Here is a 23,574-nt window from a genome sequence, read left to right on the forward strand (position 1 = left end):
ACTGATGAGGTGGTAAACATATGCTTCAAGTAGCGGGGTAACACAAAATGTTGGATGTGACTACAGAAATTCATAGCACACATTCCATACTGTAACTATTCAGTCATTTATGAGTCACTCCCACAAAACCTTGGAGCAGATTTACAAGCCCTGTGCTCCACTTTTGCGCCACCATTGCGTCACTTCTATGACGCAGTGGCGACGTAAAGCTAGCGCCATGCTGTGGGGGATTTACAACATGACGCATCTAGGGATATGCGTCACGTTGTAAAGCCCTGCGCCACATGAAACCTGCGTCAGGTTTCATGTGGGTGCTCCGGCACAGGGGGGTGTGTTTCGGTGCAGGAACGCCTCGGAAAAGTGCCTGAGTGAAATCTACAAGATTTCACTCAGTCACTTTTCTGACCCAGCTGCGTCAAAACCTTGTGCCTGCTTGAAGCAGGCGTAAGGTGTGATGCACCATGTGCAAGATAGGCCGGGTTGGCACAGTGCTGGATTTGCGTCGCGCCCGCGGCACAACTCCAGCACTGCGCCAACGTTACGAAGGCAGATGCGACACACATCTGCATTTCCTTGCGCCATGATGCGCCACATTGTAAATGCGGCAAATCCGTGGTGGTGCAAGGATCGTGATGCGTGTCGCAAGTTTCCTGGCGCATCCCTGCTGATTTGCAGGGATTTGCCAGGAATTGTAAATCTGCCCCCTTGTGTTCTACTGAATTTAGTGTTTGAACAGTTGCCATTTTCAATGCTCCATGGACGAACTACCTGTCATGAGCGACTGGCAATGTTGGACCCATTGTGCTGCAGAAGGTTTATGCATGTGTGTGATACCCTGGGTTCCATGAACTGATTCTTGCTCCAAACGCCATTCAGATGATAAAGACAGAGCTGAGCTCCATTTCTTGAAAAAACACACCTACTACCTGATTTCTTACCTCTCTGCAGGTGGGAAGCTTTCAGACGAAGAATCAGGGGCCCTTGCCAATGGTTTCATGTCACCGTTGTTATTTATTTAGTGAGTTACTTAATTGTGTATTCAATTAATTCATTATTTAGAGGTTTTTGCTTTAGAGCGGCTAAACCGTATGTCTGTGACAAAGCGCTGTACAGGAAAGTTCAATTGAGGCAATTTAAAAAGACAATAGATAGCAAAACAGCATAGCATAGCATCACAACACAGCACAGAATAACGTAACCTAGCAAACAAACCTAAGCAAAAATAACAACACATAACACTATATCATAGTATAATAACATAGCAACAAAGCATGTGATAGCATAATAAAGTATAGAATAACATAAAAAACAACATAGAATTTCATTGCATAACATAAAACTGCATAGCACAGTATTCAGTAAAAAAACATAACATAGCAAAACTTAGCACAGTATTGCTGGGCATAATATAATATAACAATAGTGGCAGGTTATATTTGCAAGAAGGTTGGCGGGCAGGAACCCCCACAACAATATAAATGCATTGTACGTGTGGTATCATTTCACCGCACTGTGCTCCTGGAGGAGGAATTTTCAGTTAAAGAATGCCAACTTGAGGACATGAAAAAAACATTTGCCACTTCCGAAATATAATATGTGGAGCAGTATTGAAGAACGATTAACTAAGGAAGCTTACACCACATGTACTTTATTAGCAAAACCAAACGTATAAGGCAAAATCCACTATGAACGTACATGGCACCTGATCCACACAGGCTTTACACCAGAAATTGTAAATTGATATGTAAAATGGCTAGATCCAGTTGAATTTTTGGATTGTATTAAATTCATAGGATCACAGAAATGTTGACTTTTTTCCATATGCGAGCTATCACAAGGACTTAATAATTCCTCCCCTTTCCTTTTTCCACCATCCTTGCCTCCCACCTTCCAGCCTTTCCGTGAATTTGTCACATTTCTGATTCTGGGCAGAGGAGGAATCACCCACACGCATGAGGAAAGATATAAAGAATTATGGATGAGTAACAGTGAATTACAGAGATGTTTTTTAAAGAGGAGTTTCTAAATAACATCAAATAGACAAGAAGAGAAGAACTTGAGTTGTCTATGATGTCACTAAGAATTCTAAGGTGAAACACATTCCCTTAATTCACTTTTTACCCATCTCTAATTTTATGCTTTTATGCTCAGTCATTTATTGTACGTGTGGTATCATTTCACCGCACTGTGCTCCTAGAGGAGGAATTTTCAGTTAAAGAATTCCAACTTGAGGACATGAAAAAAACATTTGCCATCAGCTACAGTTCATTGTGGTTTTTGTCATCTTTCAACTTCCGAAATATAATATGTGGAGCAGTATTGAAGAACGATTAACTAAGGAAGCTTACACCACATGTACTTTATTAGCAAAACCAAACATATAAGGCAAAATCCACTATGAACGTACATGGCACCTGATCCACACAGGCTTTACACCAGAAATTGTAAATTGATATGTAAAATGGCTAGATCCAGTTGAATTTTTGGATTGTATTAAATTCATAGGATCACAGAAATGTTGACTTTTTTCCATATGCGAGCTATCACAAGGACTTAATAATTCCTCCCCTTTCCTTTTTCCACCATCCTTGCCTCCCACCTTCCAGCCTTTCCGTGAATTTGTCACATTTCTGATTCTGGGCAGAGGAGGAATCACCCACACACATGAGGAAAGATATAAAGAATTATGGATGAGTAACAGTGAATTACAGAGATGTTTTTTAAAGAGGAGTTTCTAAATAACATCAAATAGACAAGAAGAGAAGAACTTGAGTTGTCTATGATGTCACTAAGAATTCTAAGGTGAAACACATTCCCTTAATTCACTTTTTACCCATCTCTAATTTTATGCTATGTATGGTGCCCAAAATAATCATCTGCCCCAGCTTTCAACCACTGCCCAGGGGCAGAGGATAATGGTAAGCTATACATAACATGCTCACTCTTTCCTGACGCAAATTTGGAAAATAAATATCTTACCTGCCATCCTTTACTAAAACCCACTATCTTTCCTGCCTTCCTTTCCCCTCCTACCACTGTGCTTACAGATTTCAAACAAAGCAGACAAGCAGCGCTGTGCAGACAGGCTTTCAGAGAGACCTGCCACCTAGCTTGGAAGGCCTCACCATATCACAAAAGTTGATAACCAGTTTCATTATCAAATGTTGTGATGTCATAGCAAGGAGTTATGACTTTCAGAAATTGAAATAAAACATAGAGGCTCTCTATGAAAGCCATTCATAACATAATGCTATGCAAACACCAGGGGCCTGATTATCAGTTGGCAATTTTGGATGCGATAATTATTGCATTGACGCCATCATGTTTGGAATTTATTGGGTGTTATAATTATATCACTTATTCAGAGTTTTTGTGGAATGACATGGATGTTGGTGCTGTAAGTGCCAAAAATGCACATCTTATAGTAAATATTGTACACCTTTCCTCCATTTATATCCCAGCAGGTTTAATGTGACAAAATGTAATTAATGGTGAGGTCTTTATCGCACCCTGTAAATGCCATACAACTCGGAATTGTGACCTCTACGCAAGCAGCAGTATGCAAAGGGGTATGAAATCCCAGCCCTGCTCATAACCAGGGCTTGAGACACCACTCTCCTTCTATCCAAAGGACAAATAACATGCACACGAAATGAAAACAACATCAGTCACCAATAAGAACTGAATCATTTTAGGTTTACCACATCCACCATCCACCACCAACTTCGAATACATACCTCATTTCCAGTTTGGAGGCCTTCCATTATCATGATCTAAAATGAGCTTACTAAGACTTTCAATACTGAAACGTTGTGTATAAACCACTCTTGGCTCTTTCAATTACCCCAAGACAAAGAGCCCTTCCAAGGCTTCCACTTGAACTCTGTCCATCAGCTCTTCTTCCTGCTCATATGCTTCTACCAATTTTCTCTTGTGTCAAGTGACATCAACTGCATTCTCACAACTCTCACTTCCTGAATCAAACCCACCATGCCAAAAATAGAAAGACTACCAAACTCAGAAATAAGTAAACTGAGGGTGGGACATTAGGCACTGCCAGTCTGAAGTAAAGTTTCATGTGAAAGATCCTAGTCATATTGTAGAGCTTGGGCTGTAGTGTGCTGAAACAAAATGAAAAAATATATGTTGGTAAAAACATTTGCTTAAAATATAGACTGAGAAAATCTTGAACTGAACATTAATTTTGTTCTACACACATTTTGAGGATGACCTAATCTAACTACCAAATTCGTTCACTAAATATGCTAGTACCAGAGACTGACTACTACATTTCAAGCCGATGATAGATAGGTGGTAAGTGATTTCGGCTGATTTTAGACATTTAAAGTTACTCAATATTTTAGTAGGAAGAGAATTATAAGAGAATTATGTTAGATTGAGGTGAAAGACTGATCGCAGTGACTTTCTGGCTACTGTCAACTACCTGTGAATGTGAAGCTTTTCCAAGTTCCCTAACATCCTGGCCCTTTTCCTCACCTGACAAGTTAGAAGTGGGGGTCTCTAAATGGCCACCAGGTTAGTGCCAACATTGCCTACAACAATTTCGTTGCATGTACAAATCTCATTTGAACAAGCTTATACTGCCTCAGTGTCTTTCCAACAATGTTCAAACTATTACATGGTCCTCGGACACTCACCCGTGTATGGTACTAGCGGTCTGAACATGATTGGCTTGATACAGCTACATACCACTGCACCACTTGCCCCTCTTAGAAAAAAACAAGCAGCTAGATTCATGAAGGTGAATTAGCGCTCGCAAAGGGCCAGATTCTCAGAATCTGGCCCTTTGCGAGCGCAATTTATGCATTTGGGATTCATCATCCCAAATGCAAAACTCGGTAATAGCGAATTCGCAAATTTGCGAGGAATTACATTTAAGGAATCTCTATTTGAGATTCCTTAAATGCAGTTCATCATCCATTTTCAAATTGCGATATCGCAATTTCGGGCCGCTATTTACCGCGAGGTCAAACCTCGTGGTAAATATCGAAAACTTAGAAAAATGCTTTTAAAAGCATTTTTCTAAGTTGCATGTTGCACACACACATGTCCTTTGGACATGTGTGTGCGCAATACCTGTTTATATTTGCATTTAGGGGTGCTACAGGGTGTCCTCTGGACACCCCTGGCACCCTTTAAATCGCTATCTTATTTGCGATTAGCTAATTGCTAATCGCAAATAAGGAATACTCCCCATTCATTCCTATGGGCCTTTTAGCCCATAAGAATGAATGGGGAGTTATTCCTTATTTGCGATTAGCAATTTGCTAATCGCAAATAAGGAATGTGTAGGAATCGCATTTTATTTTGCGATTCCTACATGAATCCCGTTTTGCGAGTCTTTAATAGCGTTTCCTTATGAATCGCTATTAAAGACTCGCAAAACGGGCCTTTGATGAATCAGGCTGAAGATCTCCATCCCACCAGAAGACTTCAGATCATCTGTTCAAGCTCTGGTATTCTCCTTCACAGCCAGCAGCAAGACCTCACCCCTGAAGCCACACAGCACGACGCAGCACAGTTGGTAGCAAGCACAAATAATTCAGGTCAATTAACTCCATTACTAAGGCAATTCTATTGGCAACTGCTAGAGGTGTATATCAATTTCAAGATTACCTGCATAACACACAAGGTGTTACACACAGTGTTTTCATTCTACCTGAAGGAAAAACTCCACCCACAAAGAACAGACACTAAGAAGGAGATAAGCAAGACGAACAACAGAGGTCACAAAAAGAAAAGAAATAATGACTGCCAGGAACCATTTTAAAACTCCTTACTCTGGGAAAAGTCTTAAAACACACTTTAAGAAGATATTTCTTCCTTGTATTCTCTTGCCATGTTGGTAGGTTCCAGTTATTTTGATTCCCCCATAATTCAGTTTGAAGTTGAAATAATGATTATGATCTATTGAAATTGAATTGTCATATGTAAAGTGTACCACTGCCACTATGGGTAGTGTTGTGCATTAAAAATGCAATAAAGTAAAAAACTAAATAATACTAATAATTCTCTATACTTTTTACTTGCAAATTACAGCTCTTGCAAATGTTCACAGCTTTACTCGCTTCGCTTGATTTACTTCGCATCTCTGCAGTTTAGACTGTTAAACTCCAATGTTTTACCAGGCCCCTAGGGTTCTTTATGTTGGATGACATTAGTCTATAAGATGTAAATGTAAATTGATACTTGTATAGCGCACTACTCACCCGCAAGGGTCTCAAGGCGCTTGTACGAATACCGCTGTGGAACCCATCCTGGCTTTCCCTGTGAGGCGTCCACTCCTGGGCACCCCCAAGGTGGAGGCCAGGCATCCTTAGCATTGTGGGGGCCGTTGTGGAGATTAAGCAAGCTATTGCCCAGAGTTGCAGAGTGCGACTCCATGATTGGAATAGGCACCGAGGCGAGAATTATCAGGTCCATGGAATTTTGAGCCCCAGACCCGCCAAGGCAGGGAATTGAACCCTGGTCCCGGGCTACATCTCTGCATCAGGGTCTGCCGCTCTAATCATTGAGCCACACTTCTCCACTAAGATGTTATCCCCATCACTGTTAGTACCTTAATTTACTGTGAAATGCACAGATGAATGTCACTAAATGATCAAACTTCCATTTCCTTCTCCAAGATCCCGGTGAAAATGCATCCTCTCTTATCTTGCTACTCTCCCACATGAATATGCTCGTCTTAAGAAACACAAGAATAGGGGAACCTTCAATTCCACCATTTGTGAAGCAAGGGCATCATCAATCCATTGACAGGTGCAGAGAAAATTCCTTTTCCTGAGGCTAGGGGGTCAAAGGCCACTGCACCATTCTACAATTCACTAATATACCACATGGATTACATGTTTATATCATTCTATACTAACATCCTACTTCCAACTAGTGTGGCAGTTATTTGAATTGGATGTTCACTCTGATAAGAAGTCAATTTATGTTTTCTGGCAAGCAGGGAGTTGACTCATTCACTTATGTGTAACATTCTGTGCCAAATGGATCATGCATCCACCACCGGCAAAATATCCAAAGCATCTGCTCCACGAACCAACAATCTTGTCACATCTTGTCAATTCAATATTTCACTTTAATATGACAACGGGTGTTGAGGTTTCGCCACTGCTGATACATTTTGGTAACAGCCTTGAAAAGTGTGGAAATCTTGCCGGTTAATAGCTAAGGACATTTGCAATGCATAAAATGTGAGAAGAATATACTATGCGTTTCTATACTTTACTATATTATACTATACTTCTTCCCAGCACTTAATTGGTGCTTGCTTCTGTGGGTGGTGTGCAGAGGCATTCACATTTGAGGACCTGTACTTATTTTTCATCATGAAACTTTAATCAGGAGCAAGCGAGAGAAAGACAGAAAAGTGACAAATACGTAGGGCAAGAAAGATATGAAAGAGAGATAGCAGGGATTAAAAAGAAGGGGAACAGCGTTTACAACGCAACTTTTACCACGCACTACCTTTCCCATGCAACTTTTACAACGCAAGTCGTTACAACGACTTGCACTGGGGGGCGCTGTAGGATAGGGAATGTTTTAATTTACTTTCCAAAACCTTCCCTACTATCCACGGGGAATGGAGTTGGAATAGTAAATTAAACTATTCACTATCCAGCGACCCCCAACGCAAGTCGTTGTAACGACTTGCGTTGTAAAAGTTGCGAGGTAAAGGCATGCGTTGTAAAAGCATGCGTAGTAACGACATACAACCAAAATGAACCAGTAGGAATGATACTTGAACTGCCCCCCGGAACCCCCTCCCTCCCTCTGCTCAAAAAACTGCACTGGCTGCCAATCGAAAAGCGCGCAATGTTCAAGATCTGCTGTCTGTCTTTTAAGGCCCTAATAGGGGAAGGCCCAGCATATCTTAGGGACAAACTCGTCAAGCATACTAGCGAGTGCAATCTAAGATCAAATGCACTTGCTCTACTGAATATTCCTCGAATCCGACTCACCCGCACAGGCGGTAGAGCTTTCTCATTTATTGCACCAAAGTACTGGAACTCGCTTCCACTGACACTGCGAAAATCCCCAACCTACCTGATCTTCAGGAAGCAACTAAAAACCTGGTTGTTCTGAATCTCTTAACCACAGGACTTCCTTCCCCTTTTTTGGTGAGCGCTGAGATGCCCCTGGGTGAGTCATGCGCGATAAAAAAGCCATTAACATAACATAACATAACATATACAGAGACGGAAGTATAGAGTGATGCAAGAAAGAAGCATCAGATGTAATCAAGACTCTGCAGGGTTAGTAATCAGCAACCACGTCATTGGGCAGAACTTGCCTTCTGCTACGAGAATAACTTTAGGCTCCTACACTTTTATTCTTTTACATATTAAATGCTGCTGTTGCTTCTGCCCACATATGCTCTCCACTGACAAAATGACAAGCTGAAGAAAATTGATGTTCTTGATACCGCCCATCACCCATGAGCTTGCCTTTGACATACATGTCTGCTTAGTGTGGAACTAAATCAACACTCTCTGGTGCATTTGCTAAGGGTGGAGAAAACCTAGCCTGCCTCTGACTAGTCCAATCTTTCTAGGAAAAGCATATAACTGGTGAAACATAGGAATTTTTCTTTACAGGCTGGTGCTTCATTAAGACTGGTAGGTTTGAAGCAGTGTTGGTTCTACCTAAGGCATGCGTGAAACAGGGGCGGCTCTAGGCTCATGGCGGCCCTGGGCAGCAAGTGTAGGTAGGGGGCCCCGGAAGAGGGGGTCCGGGCGGGGTGGAGCCCGGAGGCCAGTGAAGAAGGGGGGGGGGGTTAGGGTATTTGGAAGTGGAACAGAGCCAGAGGCTGCCAAATCCCTGCCAGGGGCCGCCATGCAATTAAGTATCCATCCTTAGAGGATTATTATATTAAGGATATATATTGCCATGGTGGCCCCTGGGGTTTGGTGGCCCTGTGCAGGAGCAGAGCTTGCACATGCCTAAGGCCGCCCCTGCCTGAAATAAGAATAACTGTGCCTCAGCCATACTAGACTACTGGATCACCGTTCTCCTAGGACAGGAAATATTTCCTAAGAGAGCAGTGCCTCTGAGAGGAAGGGTAAGGGAAAATCACATTGTAATTGAGTGTCCTACCACAAGGATCTCATGTCTCTTCTTTAGGGGGTATTATAACATTTTGGGGCATATTATCTAGGAGATGCGATAATTATCGCAAATCGCGCTTAGTGCGATTTACTCCATCACTGGATTACATCGCCATGATAGCGACGTATCATGAATGTTTTCCTAACAGGCGATGTAATTCCAGCGATAGAGGCCACTTCTCAGGAATAGCGTGTGAAATCCAGCGATGATTTCACAGCGCTAAGGAGAAGCTTGCTGATAGGGGAGTGTGGACCTAACCTGGCCATCCACTTCCCATTATCAGTATGCCTAAGTCACTTTTATTTACAGTACAAATTGGTTCTGTCAGTGTTTTACCAATTACTTAGGGCAAGTAGCAACAGCTTACTTATAACACATATCAATGATTTGCAAAGGAAAAATAACACACACCAAAATTAGAATTCAATACTGTATTCAGAGAAAATCAAATAATCATGGCTGTCGCAATTTACAATTTCAATTGCAATAAGAAATAAGAAATACGTGACTGTGGTGTGTGTTATATATATATAACACAAACAGAGACAGATGCACACACAAACAGAGGTGGACATGGGTAACTACAGTTTGATCCCGTGGACTCTAACTTTTTACTGCTTGCTTCCTTTGCGTCCGTATTTGGAACATCATCTGTGACTTTGGCACTCAGCTCCAGCCACCCCAGGTCAGCAAATCCCCTCTGTGTCAAGTGTCCAAGTAGTTTGGAAACACATCTTGGTTGCCTGATGAGCATCAGGTTTCTGCTCTATACTGCATATAGTAAGATCTTTTGCTATGTTCTTTCACAGAAACTTGTATTCGTATGTAAGTGCATTAAAACTACCTGCTTTGAAGTGATTGGCTGCATACTCTCATCTTTTTTTATGCAACTCATACTTTGTTACATAAAACAATCATGCTGCTTCAAATGAGAATCTGTTTTTGTTTGTAGCACTCAGGCTTTTATCCGTGAACTTCCAGCTCGCATCCAATAAGATTGCTCACCACTGTGATGACTACAAAAGCAACCCGGAGCTGATTATAAGGAGGGGACAGCCCTTCGACGTGCTTATGAAGTTCAACAGAGCACCCGTGGCTGATGACAGACTATATTTTACTATGTCAATAGGTGAGCATCAGTACTATCTTAACTTTCAGATAAAAAAGCAACATCTGTCACAAGGATCACACCTCTGTCACACCCTCTACTCATAGTCAAGCAATATTCTTGGGGCTCTCACCTCACAGACAGGTCATATTATGAGTAAGTGATTGAGTGTTATGTTGAGTGCATAGTTCCTCGATACGTCTCATCAAGTCATTCCACTATTAGACTGGTTGTCTTCATCACACTTACATTTCAAAACATTTATTTTGGATTTTTTTGTTTAGCGCTGCAAATCAATGGTGGAATCCTCTGAACACTAATGTCAGGGACACACTAGCCTCAGATAAAAAAAAATCATAGCATTCAATCCACAACTCATGGATTGCACTATTGAACATGTACTTACTTCATATTTGACATATTGGTTAGGGTTGTCACAGTGATTTTTCTCCCAAGCCTCACATTGCCCTAATAAAATCCTTGTAAGAAATGGCAACAATGCATGGCAACTATGCAACTATGTATGGCATATACTTGGCTTTCCTGTCCTTGGCAGGAAGACTCCCACTGTAACCAAAAAGTATGTTTGCAGGCAACATTGCTTTGGTGATGTCGGAATCATAAAGAGTAGATTTGTAAAGTTGTCACAAAATGCAGCAGTCCACTAAAGTTGCTATGCTGAGTTGCATGAGAGAGAGAAATCAAGACAGCACCGAATCTGCTAAATTATTCCTTCCTCTACAAAATACTATGTTTAGACAAGCCTTAAAATGTTTCCTACAGTGCAGCACACATACAAATTAGGAGAAATTAAAAAAAATCTTCTTTTTCATGCCAGCTTCAGAGAGGCATTATTTTTGGCACAATGCCCTGGCACCAAACGTTAGTAGATAGGGCTTTGCATCAAAATCAATGGGTGGTTGTATGGGAACAGCGATGTTGTTAGTGTAAGGCTACATTTGAGTGCAAGTAAACTGTTGTTCTTGAAAGTATATCCCAAATAAACATTTTGTACTGGCTTGGTCACTTTTGTCACTCAAACTCGATGTAAAATGTTAGTAAATTTTCTCCACAGTTAATGTGTATTTTGGCCACCTTTTGGTTGCTAATGGTGCTGTCAGTCCCATGGTCACTTAGCAGAAAAGTGATATTTGTCACACATTTATTTTAAAGACAAGTAATTTGCAGCACACCATTACCAAGCATCAGGAAATTTCTGTCACAAACTTATAGCACAACAGCTAATACCCAACACAGTGACAGCATGTCTCTCAAATGCACACCTCCCAGGCAGAAAGCATCCTTCACACACTCACCTTCACTCACCTTGCATACCACTATAAGCTTCTCAAAGACAACTTCCAAAAATGCTGCTATCATGACACTAATGTTTCAGTCAACCTCCATCGAAAACTGACCTCTTTGACATATAGGGGCATATTTACAAGCCCCTAACGCCACAGGAGTGTCTATTTTTTTGACGCTCTAGGGGGCTTTGCTCCATACCTTATATTTACAAGGTGGCATTAAGCCACTTAACATGGCTTAACGCACCCTGTAAATATGTCCCTTTCCGCCGCAGTCTGCATTTCACCGCAGCACCACATTGCATTTTGACGCTGCCCCATATTTACAAGGATATGGCAGCACCAAAAACTAAGGCCAGGTACAACCTGTTCTTAGGATGGCAATATCTGCAGCACACATAGAAACAGCCTATCACCTTTAAAGATTGTTTTATATGCGGGAGGTGTCACCTCCTTCTCATAATCAATCAAACCTGCAGTGCAGTCACCCTTGCAGCATGGCGCAAGAGTGACTGTACTGGTGCTACGCATCTTTTTAGCGCAAGCGATAGGGGAAATTAAGGGGTGTGCCGTATTTTAGGAAATACAATGCACACATGCATTTTGAAAATGTTGGAGCGTGAAGTTGCCAAACTTGGCATTACACCGTGCTCCAGCATTTTCTTGTACATATCCCTCATAGTTTCCATTACATATTAACATTTGCAGTCAGTAAAATCCATCATGCATGTTTTACTCAGACAGGAAATATCAGTCAAGTACTTACATTCCATAGATGCATCCTCAATGGCACACTTATATAAGAGGCTGGTGAAAACCATCACACACCTCACAAATAGGTAATAAATATCACATGCATCTCAGAGACATGACACATTCCTCTTGCAAACATGTAAAAAGCATAACTAGATCCAAACCATTGACCAGTAAAATGTAACACATGATCACATCCCAGAAAGGTCATCTTCATGACTCAATTGCTTTGCAGAAAAGTAACATTCATCAAACACTGAAACAACAACACTACCCATTCATTATTCAACTCAGAGACAGATTATGTAATTCACGTGTCTCAGCGAAAATAAGGGTACATCATACTCTTAAAGGTATGCTCTCCATCACACATTCACCTTCCAGATACCTCAGTGAAACAAAAACATGATCACAAATGCACAGTGAAAAGCTGTGTCTATGCACAACCACAACCTAAGAATTAAGCTATCACCAAGCAAAAGGAACAAATGTTGAACGAAATGCTGAACAAAGCAAACATTCACCCCCAGTCCCAAAGATCTGGGTTTAATCTAAAGTTCTTTTGCTCACCACGCCACCCCAGTTTGGACCCAGTTTGGACCCAGCCATATGCAAATCATTCTTGACCCTGTTCCTCATGGGAACAGTCCAGCCCGAACCGCCAAGCCAGGTACTCCCTGGACCGGAAACAAGCAGCCTGGGACCAGTTTCGGGGTATCACCCCTCACCAGCCAAGCTAGCTTGAATCTAGTGGTACAGTGAGGATGGGACCCAAGTCTGGGCATTCCCTTCCCACTTAGATCGACAATACCAAAAAGAACAAATGATGGATGGAATGCTGAAAAATGAAAACATTCACCTCCATGTCATGAAGGTCTGGGTTTAATCCATTGTTCTATCGCTCACCACCCCACCCCAGTGGACTAAACCCGGATATTTGTGACGGGGGTGTATTTTTGCATTGTTCAGCATTCCGTCCATCATTTACATTTACGTTTTGTAGAAGTAATATTTTTTATCTAAGTTCTGGTCATGCAACGTTTTTTTAGGTCTGGCATGAGTGAAGTGAGAGTTTGCCAAAGTTACTTCAGGCAACTGTTTATTTTTAGGTCTGGCTTGCGAAAAATGAGAATTTGGTCTCAATGTTCACTTTTGTATCACAGGGCCTAATCCTTCCGAAGCAAATGGAACGAAGCTAACCACCCCTATGACCAGCTCTGCTGCCAGCGGCTTATTGAGCGCTGTCCATGGAAATGTATTTACCAACCCCCTCAAGGTCACCATCACTAACCCAGCCGATGCCATCGTTGGGCGCTACAAGATGGGCGTAATCATGTCCTCTCGGGGCACCGTCACCTCCAGCAAGCTCTTGGACTGTATTGTCCTTTTCAATCCTTGGGCTTCAGGTAAAGGATGTGCATGTGTACAATGCTTAAGTTGTAAAAAAAAAAAAAAAAAAAAAAGATTCCTTAAGCACAACACAAGAGGGTTGCGTCATTCCAAGACTATTCCGTCTTAAATCCAACTCATGCCTCTTTCGTCCAACACCAGACACTTTCTGTCCATTATCGCAGGAACACCAAGGCTTCAGGGTATTGTTTCCACATCTTTGCTCTGCCACCCTCCACTTCCTGTTTGTTTACCACTCTTGTAAGGTATTTTTCATCCCTGATTTCTCTTTTTGGTTTCCTATCTTTCTCTTCCTCTTTATTTCTCCCATGCACCCTCTTCCTCACAGCCAAATTCCGATGATGTGAAATTTGTTCTGGTACCCAAAAACTGAGATTCTGTGCCCATCCCCTTCAACCATCTGGACAAAGTAAGCACTGGTGTTAATTGCAGTATCTCTCTCAATATCTGTAGCTTCTCTATTGGTTATCTCCCGGCAAGGCCTCAATTTGAGATAGTTTATTGAAAATGAGTTATAAATGAGAAGTATTACAAAGGAATTAATGCTTCTGGACGCAGGCCAAGGTGCAGTAAAATATAACTAATTTCACTTGTAACCAGAAGAATCCAGTAGTGGCTGGTGTTGTCGAAAAGTGGTGGGGCAGGGGGGCCAAGGGGTCAGGAGGCGATGGACGACAAATGACAAAATAAAAAAGAACAAATAAAAAAACCTTACCTGCAGTCGGTCGCGTCGTGCTCTACTGCCCCTCTCCTCTGCAGGCACAGGCTCCCAGACTCCCCTGCGGCCAATCCTGATGCTGTTCCCATACTGCTTGGAGAAGCGACAAGGTTGACCTGAGTGCTATGAATGTGTGTTCCCAGTGAGACTGGGAGCTGTGCCTGCTGTCTCCAACCCTGCAACGTAGCTCGGGATGGAGACAGCTTCAGTGCAGTGGTGGCTGGTGACTTTTAAAAGTGGTGTGACGTAAAATTGTCGTACTGCCGTACGGCGAGCAAGCAAGCTCTAACAACATAAAAAGGGGCTTTTGCAAGGTCTAACTAACGTCTTGACTTCATCCAGTAGAACTTGCTCTTAAGTCTCGATCTTGTACGTTAAAATCCCCATAGGCCCTTTTTCAAGCCATTATGAAAACTCTGAAACCCATGAAGAAGGGAGATTATTCCGCGCAATCCCACCTTGATCCAGGACTCACTACTTCCATGCACAAAGAACGCAGTCTAGAGGTCCTTCAAGACTTGCCTTTTTCTCAATATGAATTCTAGATCTCATCCCGAGCAGCTGGCAGGCACCATAAAGTGATCAATATAGAGAAACATATCAGAACACAACACAACTTAATACAGCATACCATTGCAAACCACGCCACACAAGGAGAGACCAGCAGCTGAAGAGCATGGCAGATGGCATGGAGGGTGCAGATGGCAGTCGGTCCTTGGGACCAGAACCAACAAGAAGAATCAAGCTCTGGTGTTCGACCCAAAGGTGTAAAACGTGAACTAAAACTGAGGCTGCATTACACAGACGTACAAAGGATAATGGAGGGATTTGCATGGCTGTAGGGAAGCTCACTGCTTTCTATACTATACGAAATAAAGAGCAAGAAAAACAAACGAAAACAAATCCATTATTAAGGAAGGAAAGGAACTCTTCTCTTTTTAAATTGTTAAATTTTAAGAAACAACCTACAGCATAAGCAATAAAATAGCTCAGAATGGCTTCGGCTACAGCGCGTTAAGGCCATACTGCTAAAAGAATAGGCGCATTGACATGTGACTACATACAACAACCCTTAGTGCCACACAGATTTCTCCAATTTAGCTCTATGAGGCGAGCCCTGTCTCACAGACGGAGGCGTGTAGGAGCTATTTTAAGATTCCTCCCTACTCACAAAATTACACAGAGACTCTGCTGATGGTCACAGCAGCATGCTAAAGAGGACAGTCCCGAGGGTTTCCGGTATAGCTTTTCAACAGACTGCTGTGCTGGAAAATGTTTATAACACTCGCATGAGATGCTCAAGCATCCAGGGCCCTGGTGATGACTTCATTGAGACGTGAACCCTGCGTACCCCTCTGCGATACAAGGGATATACCTTTGCTTCAAAGATCGCTGGATTAAAAGATGTTTATTTGTTGCACAACTCCAGTCGCAGCTGGAGGGGGTGATGTCGCGCAGGCAAGGGGGGTGATGTTGCGCTGGGGGGGGGGATTAAATATGAAATATAAAACAAAACTCACCTCAGTCACCCCCGGTCCGGGTCCGCGCCACCTCGACCCCTTGGCGCCTCACGTCACAAGACTGGCAGCCCCTCGCAGCCAATCCTGGTGCTTGGGGCACAGGTTTCTCCTCGCCCGCAGCACGCCTATAAGGAGCCCGGAGGGCTCCTAATGGGCATGCGCAAAAAAGTGCAAACACAAGTGCGCATGAGTGGGCACGGGTAAAAAATTCACCCTCCGTCCCCACTCATGCGCACTTGTGTTGCTTGCCCTGGAGACATCATGTCAGTCAACATGACGCCACCCAGCCCACCCTGAAGGGGGTGGGCGATGTGATGTCATGCTGACTATCGTCTTTGAACTGAAACGCTGAGGTGAGGGAGCTGCGGGCGGCAGTGGGCGGGGGGGGGGGGGCTACGCCCCCACTCTCCAATGGACGCACCGCTGCGCATGGCCAAACTGTCATGCGCATAGATTAGTGCATGGTACCGCTGCCAAAGACTCGGCAGAAAAGGAAAGGACAATTTAAATGATAGTAAAACGTGTATATTATCGTTTTACTTTTAATTTCCTGACGTTTTGAGGCAGCTGGTGAGGGGTGGGGGGCATGGTGGTGACACTGGAGGTATCAGCTACTTAACCCAACATTTCAGGATCTTAGTTGAACTTCCAGTGAGAACCCCCTGTTCACAGGAAAACAGTTCTAAGTTTCTTATAGTGACTAAGTGGAAATGTAATTTTATTTCTCAAGTAACTTTAGGACTCCCTGTCTCTGTCCACAGATCCCTTTTACGTTTTACTCATCTGCAAATCATTCCTTTACTGCCCAGCTCACATATTTGAATTAACCTTTGCTGTGTGTACACAGTGCTTTCTTAGCATCATTGTCAAATACCTGGCCATACTGCTTCTGTGACAACTGCAATGATACAATCCTTTTCTGTTCTTCAAGTGGAATGACATTTTGCCCCTGGCGCTCTCTATGTCTACTATGAAATAGATATTTTTTTTGTCTTTTACTGTAATTTGTCATTGCTTCTAGGTGACATCTTGTTGCTTTACATTGCTTTATGAAACACCAGCCCTGCATGGTAGCACCCCCACAAACTATATTTAGCATGTTTTAGTATCTCAAAAAATGAACACATGATGTATTTGTGTGTGTGAAGCCAAGTACAGTTGAGACTTTTCCATTAAGTTCTACTCTCTGAATATTTTCAGATCTCATTTAATGCAAAGAAAGAACAACCAATTGAATGCAATGGGTGAGAAAGGTGTTGCTTTCTGAATTGTTGTTTTCTCATTGCTCGTTCAGAGTTAGCTGCTTATATTGGCTTGTCATAGAATCTGATTTAGCTTACCCTACACCTCTCTCCTCCTCCCTCACAATACACAATCTGTCAAAACTCCCCTTGGAACACTTCAGAGGTATCAAAAAGGATATTGTTGCCTCTCTCCTACTAATAGACAACCAATAAAATTATTGCACATATGGTCTACCACAGCCTTCCTATGGCATAACCGTGCAATCAAGCTAGAGGGCAAAACAATCTATTGGGAAACGTGGGCTCGGAAAGGTATTAACTTGATAAATGACCTGATCTCAGGAACCAACCCCACCCCATTATCACCTCTGCAACCCCACCCCATTCTCACCTCTGCAAGCCCACCCCATTCTCACCTCTGCAGCGGAATTTCTATCTCCCAAACATAGACTTATATATATTCCTGAGCTTGAAACACGCTTAGAGCGTGTTGAAGCTTCCACACCACCCAGACCTACCGGACCTCCTGGGAAAACTTGGGAGAGAGGGCCACACCGCTTCACATGTAAACAAACTCCTGGGCACACTCAACACCCTTACACTGCAACTCTCTACCCGGAAATGGAGACCATACAACCAGCACGTCATCAAGTGGATTTCACAGACAAAAGGGGGGTAATATTGGGTGGTCCCCCTATTCATCAAGAATCACACCAGCTCTTGCACAGTCAAGGTTCTGGTATATTCACAACACTTACTAGACCCACGCCTAAACTGGGGCTAGGAGACTCGGACATATGCAGGAGATGCGAGGAGGCAAAGGTGACCTACAACACATGTTCCTTACTTGCAAAATGTCTTACCAGCTGTGGTCGAGAATACAATCATTAATACAGAAAGTCTCAGGCTCAGCAATGGAAAATGACTTTTTAACGCCAGCACTCGGCATCCAAGCTAACTCCCTTTCCTCCAACAATACTGGAAATACTGCATTACTAGTGGATCTCCTCATCTCAATAGGGAATAAGACTATAGTCGCAGATTGGGAAGTGACATCCCCAAGCTCTCTTGACAAATGATGGAACCTACTATACACGATCCGAGGGGCTGACAACATACTGCACTCTAAAATATATACCTCCGCAGGACCAAGACATCTTTGGGACGCCTTAGACAAATACCTACAAGAAAACAAACCTCCCTGAACTCGCCTCAAGTTCTAACTCCACTCAAGGAGTTGTAAAGGTCTCTTTCCTATCTTTTTGGATACGCGCATCTGAACTATGGTCCCCCCTGTGGAAGTGCGAGCCCAACCAAGTGTAGCCTCCCTTCCCAACCCTCCTCCCCTTGCCTGTCTCTATTTCTTCATCTTTTAACCTCTCATTTTCTATATGCCTATCTCTCTTTCTTTATTAACCACTCAGTTTGCCATGTTACACTCCTACCGAACCAGGCTCCATAGTATACCAACGCAGCACCTTTTACTTCACCAACAACAAAGATCTTGTCGCATCTCATTAGGTCTCCCACCATACTTGTTTAAGACTTCTGATCAACGCTGTTTCTTCCTCCAGATGCACTGTAAAAGGATTGTATGGTATACTATTTATGTACTGTTATTTAGTTTGTCTTTTTTATATGAAAATAAAAACTAATTGAACAAAAAGAAAATCATGTGTGGTTCTAGGGAATGCGCATGTTACACCTTTTTGACGTAAAGTAGTGCATAATGCTACTTTGCATTACTTAAAGGCTAGTCTACAGTGCAAAACAAGTTTGGTGCTGCAAGGTAAATCTCAATATAACACTCCTCTCTTTGATTTGCATCATTTCTGTCATGCAGTCCTAGTGCAATGTGTTAGTAAATCTGAACCTCAGTATTGATCTTGAGCCCAATTTGCTCCTGGGACGCTGGAGGATTTGGAGGTTCAACATGTAAGCAGACTAAATGTGCACAATTATGCCTTGATTGTAGTGCACCGCACCTGCAACACTTGTGTTGCAAAAGATAGCATGAGAACATGCATGGAAGGCGCGTGATAATGACCTTGCATGTTACGGAAGCAAAAATTCTCTACTGTGTGAGAAGGATGTTGCATGTTGGCCTTTGCCTCTCTTCCCATGCATGTTAACAGAGCATAATAATACCCTGCAATGTCCTTGAGTGTATAAAGTCTTTTAGAATGGTGAGAACTTCCCAAGCATAAGAGATCATCAGACAGCTACATTTTGTTCATTCGTCAAACACAATGGGAAACCCTCACTATAACACTTCTGTTAGGATGTACGTTGTTACAACGCATGCTTTTTCCACGCATGCTTTTACAACGCAGGTTTTTCAACGCAAGTCGTTACAACGACTTACGTTGGGGGTGCTGGATAGTGAATAGTTTAATTTACTATTCCAACTCCAGTCCCCGTGGATAGTAGGGAAGGTGTTGGATAGTAAATTAAACTATTACCTATCCTACAGCGCCCCCCAGCGCAATTCGTTGTAACGACTTGCGTTGAAAAACCTGCGTTGTAAAGGCACTGCGTGGTAAAAGTTGCGTCGTATAGGATCTTTCCCCTTCTGTTATATTGCATAACACTAATATCACATCCACCACATCAAACCAACCACAAAATTGCATGGTACATTTAGCTAAGTATAAGTGGAGGTAAGAATAGGGATTATATTCTTCCCATACGGTCCAGCAGTAGGTTCATATTATTGTTACAGATGTAGTCTCATACAACACATTTAATCTGTGGGAACTTAGTAAAGAAGGAACTGACAAGCTCCACCTTTGCTTTTAATAGCTGACACCGTGCACCTACCCGATGAGGCTAAGCGGCAGGAATACGTTCTGAGTGAGCATGGAATCATGTACCAAGGCAACCTGGACCACATTGCCCACCGTGGATGGAACTATGGTCAGGTAAAGAGATCTGTGGAAGAGCAGCCCAGGCTGAAAAGGAGCACTTGTGGATACGTAAATATATTAGTGTTATAATGAAGCAAAGTGCACATGATGCCACGCTACGCGGTATTCTGAATTTGTATTTTACAGAGATGTGCAGTAAGGCATATATAATGTGAATCTTTTTCTAATCCCAATCTTAAACAGAAATGGGACCTGTTTCATAATGAGGTGAATTAATTTGCATGACTTTACACAATGTACTCAAGGAGAATGATAGTCATTAGGGATTTTGTTTTATTACCACCAAGCTCGAAACCAGGTTCTTGTATCCAGTGTATGGAGTGCTGCCAACAAACCACATCTCCTCACAATAAGTAATGGGGTTATATGGGACGGTGGTTCTCCATAAGTTAAAAGAAATTCCAGAAGGGACGATATATTTTTTTAAGCGCAAATGTACTCTTCTGTCATCTTTCCACTGTACGCTTTTTAATTTCCGCATGTGCAATACACAATTTAGGTGCATATATCGAAGATTACCATGGTGCACTGACATTCAGTAGTGCCAGACGCACGCTTTTGAGCAAAATACTGAGCTTTGCACTTAATATTTTGAAAAAAATTAAGCACTGGTTGCTTAGTACCCACCAAACATGTATGTTTGTGCAGAGCCATCAACAATTTGCACATGGAGGCCACCCGGGAAATATTTTAAAGCTGTCTCCTGTCAGAGGCAAGAGTAAAGCTGTTTTCTTGCTGAGTTGGCATGGTGAACAATGGAGCAAGGAGTTGGCATGCTACCTTTAGCAATCCCCAGTGGTTAGACAAATTGCAAACATTCTTCCTATCACCTTCTGTGTATTTGATGTAACATCCTAGGTGGCAAGAGTGTGCCCAGACCTGGGTCCCATGCTCCCTGTGCCAATGGACCCAAGCTACATCTTACTGCCGAACCCCAATCAGGGCAAAACCAGTCTCGAGTTGCTTGTTTTCCATTTAAGGGAGGACCTGGCCAGACGGTTCATTCTGGACTGTTCCTACTGGAGAAGTGTCAAGATTTATTCACATACGACTAGGTCCAAAGTGAGGTGGAATACTGGGCAAAAGAACAATGGTTTGGAATACTACCCAAGCGGTTGCCAGTGGTTAGACTTGTTACAAGCATCCTCCCATCGCCTTTTGTGTATGGGAATGGAGAGAAACTACATCCAAAAGTGATGGGGTTGTATGGGGCAGTTTTTCTACATAGCTTAAAAACATGTTCCAGAGGAGGACAACAATATATACGGTTAAGCGCAAACATACTTCTCTGTCATCTTTCCATTGTGCACTTGTTTAATTCCGTATATGGAAACACACATTATTAATTCCTGCATCACAATTTATGTTATGCTTGCTTCCTTAATGTGAGTTCAACATGTTTCTGTGGTCCTGTGCAATCACCTTTTGTATTACTGACATATTAACAACTTGCTACACAATGTTTCCTGCAGTGTAGCACTATATTAATGTTTTGAGAAAAGCCATAAAGTATGTTAAAAAAAAGTGGAAATACACATTTGAGATGCATATATCCAAGATTACACTGCAATGTCAGGACTATCCTGGTGTAATTTACATATGTGTAATGGCAGTTTGCAAGTAGAATCCCACCATTTCCATTCTGTGAAGGCGGAATGGACTTTGCTCTTACCACCAGGTGACCAACAACTTTTAAGAATTCAGATGAAGAACCCCTTTGAAATGAGCGACAGTGAAGAATTGTTGAGCTAGGATTTGCTGTCACGAGTGCCTTAGCCCAAGTTCTTGTTATCAGCGACTATTTAAGGCATTATCCAAGTGGGTGATTACCCAGCCCCCCCCCCCGCCCCCCCCTCACCCCGCCTTCCAAGGGGCCCTCGGGAGAGTGAACGTTCTCTCTTTTACCTCTGTCTATTCCATTTTCCTATCTAAACCTCTCCCCGTTAACCTACTTCTACGCTTGTCTTTCCAACCCGTGCCATCTTAAGGATTTTTAGACATTTTTCAACTGTTTTTGTGCGACCCAGTTAAACTTTAATATATAATTAAATATTGTCGGACAAGATGCGGGCTTGAGGCAGCAGGGAACGTGTAATGAAATTCAAAATTCGTTGCATACAGGAGCCCCCAAAATATGCGTTTTCCAGGCCCCCCATATCCTGAAGATGACACTGCTTGTTAGAGATGTTGCCGCCTGTGTTGGTTTCTTTCATTCCCTGTCTGAATGCCTGACCTGCAATTTTTGTTAAAATCCATTAAGGCTTTTAATTTCATCTCCATCCCTTGCAGGAGTCGGTCATCTCTCAATCGACTAGTTAATGGCAGGGTGTAGTCCTTGTTTTACTCTTTTAGCCTCTTGCAATTAGCTGTCAGCTCAGCACAACTCTTTGGTTACTCGTAAAAAATGCAGTCTGGAAACGTTGCCGCCTGCACGTACATGGCATAGGTTGACGACGTGCTTAACGACTTAATTACTATTAATTCGCTTCCGGAGTCACTCCTGTGTTCATCAACATTTTGCTGCACACCAGCCCTGGGTGTTTTTCAAATTCTCGACCTCAGTAGAAGGCATGCGGCGTGACACCAAGGCGTTGTTGGCAGTTTCCAATGGACCATCAAATAGTCCTTTGTGCCCGTCTGTTTTGCAAAGATATTTGAAACCCAGCCAAAAGGATTGCTCGCCATTCGTGTTTTCCTCCGAATCTAGCTGCAGGGACTTTTTGTGTCCCTTTGTTCCTTGGTGTGGCATCTTGCAGTGCCTAGAGTAAGACAGCTGACTACAATACCCATAATGCTGCACTTTCCTTGTCTCTTTTCATTCCTTTCCATGGCTTTTGGCCTTTTACAATTGAACACGTATGCTTCTATTTCATGTATTTCCGAACCTTTTGAACATTGTCATAATAAAAGAATATCAATATGGTGCTTTATGACACCACAAGGATGCTTCAGAGCGCGCAAGGCGAAAAGGAGTGACAAAAAAGAGGGGCCGGAGAGAGGACAAGAGGGGACAAGTTAGTGGGGAAGAAGAAACGCCTTGTGGTTAAAGTGGTCTTTCTGGAAACACTATTATTTCACTAGATGGAACAATAGTGTGTGGGACAGCCATAGTCATCTCAGTGGGACAGAGATGGGGAGTTAACGGAGAGGGGACGCGAGCCATAAGTGGACAGAAGAAGGAAGGAAGGAGAGCTGGGGGTGAAGGGTTAAGCCTGTGAGTGAGAGGAAGCTGCTGGTTATGTAGGCTGATCCTTTGGTGAAGCTTGGTATACCGGATTTCAGTCATCGCTGGGGATGTCTGTTGTGGGTTGAGACCACAAGGAACGTTTTCTGCATGGGACTTTGTCTGTTCTGGGTTTGTCTCCAATGAAAAATGCTCTTTTTTTTTTCAGTTTAAGAAATGTTTATTTTGTTTTAAGAACATACAAGATAATTATAACAAGTCATATAAA

The 23,574-nt window shown here is 42.6% G+C and overlaps 1 pseudogene across 1 annotated transcript in view; it reads left to right on the forward strand.

Annotated features, from left to right (window-relative positions):
* LOC147705979 (protein-glutamine gamma-glutamyltransferase 6-like) overlaps nucleotides 1-23,574 on the forward strand; it is a 118,545-nt pseudogene that overhangs the window by 5,788 nt on the left and 89,183 nt on the right. The window contains exons 2-4 of the transcript XR_015297339.1: nucleotides 10,088-10,264; nucleotides 13,467-13,709; nucleotides 19,998-20,116. The product of XR_015297339.1 is annotated as a protein-glutamine gamma-glutamyltransferase 6-like (transcript). The remainder of the gene's footprint in view (nucleotides 1-10,087; nucleotides 10,265-13,466; nucleotides 13,710-19,997; nucleotides 20,117-23,574) is intronic.

The sequence above is a fragment of the Lissotriton vulgaris genome, chromosome 7, assembly GCF_964263255.1.
Source record: "Lissotriton vulgaris chromosome 7, aLisVul1.2, whole genome shotgun sequence".
NCBI classification, from domain to species: domain Eukaryota; kingdom Metazoa; phylum Chordata; class Amphibia; order Caudata; family Salamandridae; genus Lissotriton; species Lissotriton vulgaris.